We start from the raw sequence: 2,500 nt of genomic DNA on the forward strand, positions 1-2,500 counted from the left end.
AAAAGAGACAGTTTCCCCTCCAAGAATCAGCGAAAGCCAGCTGTGGAGTATAACTACGTGCTGGAGTCTTCATCGCTTTTTCTGGAACCGTGGATTGATTTGTTTATGTTGTTTTTGTTTTGTTTTGTTTTTTCACCTGGGAAAGTTCCAGACCACTGCCAATCTGCAGCAAGAAGTCTCTGTGGTTTGAAACGACACTGATGATGTCAGCGTTGTCTTCAGAATCTATTCTTTCCACGTTCTTTCAATCAGGAATGTTAGTGGCGGTCATTCCTGGTTGAACTCTGTATTTTGAGACCACCGTTCCAGTTGTTGTGTGTGTTTTGGTTTTTTTCCCAAGAACTGCTTGAAACAGGATATCCCAGCAAGTTTTCTTAACAAAGTAGGAGACACTATTTCCCCGGATTGTTTGTTTAAAGGAGTACATCCCAACAAATTTTCTAAACAAAGTCCGAGACAATATATATATATATATATATATTCCCAAATTGTTACCATAAAATCGTAGTATACCCCAGATTGCTTCCACAAAGTCTGAAACAGTATATACTCTAATAACAACAGATTGTTTTCATAGAGTTTGAGACTCTGTATCTCAAATTGCTTCCGTATAATCTGATATATTATATTCCAGACTGTTTCCACGACATCTCAGAAGTATATGCCAGATTGTTTTTCGTAAAGTCTGAGGTAACCTATTCAGGGTTTTTTGTTTTGCTTTTTTTTTCTTCTTCTAAGGACTGGGGATAATATTCCACATTGTTTCGACAAAACTCTGTTCGATTCGTGTATGTTCCATACTGCACAGAACAATCCTATGAATCAGCTTCCTGGATAACCCCCCCTCGCCCCCCCCCCCCCCCCGCCCCCGACAACAATCATTGTCCAGAACAATCCTATGAATCAGCTTCCTCGATAACCCCCCCCCCCCCCCCCACCACCACCACCACCCCCGGACAACAATCATTGTCCAAAACAATCCTATGAATCAGCTTCCTGGATAACCCCCCGACAACAATCATTGTCCAGAACAATCCTATGAATCAGCTTCCTGGTTAACCCCCGCGACAACAATCATTGTCCAGAACAATCCTATGAATCAGCTTCCTGGATAACCCCCCGACAACAATCATTGTCCAGAACAATCCTATGAATCAGCTTCCTGGATAACCCCCCACCCCCACCCCCCACCCCCGACAACAATCATTGTCCAGAACAATCCTATGAATCAGCTTCCTCGATAACCCCCAGGGACAACAATCATTGCATACTAGACTGGCCGCTGCAGGGCACGTGAAACATTCAACACATCCGGTCACACACACCCACACACACGACGCCACACACAGTCAAACAGCATTCACTTCCCAAGCGTCGGTACCACTGAAACAGTGAGACGGTACTGAACACATGAGCCCCATCCATTGTCAAAATAAACAGCCAAAACGACGTTCGATCTTAGAAACGACAATCGGTTTTTAAGAAAAGGAAAAGAAAAGAAAGAGAGAGAAAAAACAAAAACAAAAAAAACAAAAAAAAACAGACGCTGTGAAAGATCCTATTTCAAACCTTGCGAAACGTACCCTTCGCTTCAACTGGACCACTTTGCGACCGTCAGGTGAAATCAATAAGGATAGTCGTCGTGCGTGGGGAAATAACAATGGAATCAATGGTGGACCCACATGCCATGGTGAAACTACAGGTATCTATTCTCATGCCGACATAAATAAAAAAAAACAACAAAAAAAAATACTGCAGCGCTTCATTGACTGGAGGGAAACGGAAAGAGGAAATGTGTTGACACGAATCTTAGAAGTTCCTGTGTTCGTAAAAAAAAAAATAATAATAATAATAGTACAAGGCTGTGTTGGTGTTATTGCGCGTACCACTCTTGACTACTTGTTTACTACAAGTCAAATCAAGTCAAACTTTATCTTCTCCGAAGCGAAATTTACATGTGTTTGTTTGTTGCTTATGCATCGTGGAACAAGACTTTTCACGTGTTGTGAAATAGGTGGCTTTACTGTAATTACGAGAGAAGGTGTGTGGGTTTTTTTTTTGTACCTGACTTGCGAAAGAAATTTAATGCTGTTTGGATAATACCAAACTCTAAAATTCGTTCGTTTTAAATGTTACTCCACAAACACTATTTTGTTTTTAAAAAAGAATGCTTGGAAACTACTCGGGGTCCGAAAACTAGATCATTATAAAGTCTACAGACATACTTGAAATATTCATTCATATTTGGCGAATGATTTTGTAAACCAAAAAGAAAATTGGTTTAACAAAATATAAAAAAAAAAGAAAAGAAAAGAAAAAAAGGACCTAGGACATCATAGAAACTGAGCTCATCTGTTGTATAGCTATCAGAAAAAAGACAAATATACGATTCTTGGAAGAGTGTGACCCATTCGAATGAAATCATCATCAATGAAACAGTGGATATTGTGACTTTGATTTTTTTTTTTTTTCGATTGGTTTTTGTAGAGAGCCATTTAAA

The 2,500-nt window shown here is 39.8% G+C and overlaps 1 protein-coding gene across 1 annotated transcript in view; it reads left to right on the forward strand.

Annotated features, from left to right (window-relative positions):
* The first annotated feature begins 2,441 nt into the window (after nt 1-2,441).
* The window catches only part of LOC143286757 (uncharacterized), a 141,246-nt gene continuing 141,187 nt past the window's right edge, over nt 2,442-2,500 (forward strand). Inside the window, exon 1 of the mRNA XM_076594500.1 lies at nt 2,442-2,500. This exon is cut by the window's right edge and continues 604 nt beyond it. The gene's annotated coding sequence lies outside the window, so the exon portion shown is untranslated.

Source organism: Babylonia areolata, chromosome 10 (genome assembly GCF_041734735.1).
Source record: "Babylonia areolata isolate BAREFJ2019XMU chromosome 10, ASM4173473v1, whole genome shotgun sequence".
NCBI classification, from domain to species: domain Eukaryota; kingdom Metazoa; phylum Mollusca; class Gastropoda; order Neogastropoda; family Buccinidae; genus Babylonia; species Babylonia areolata.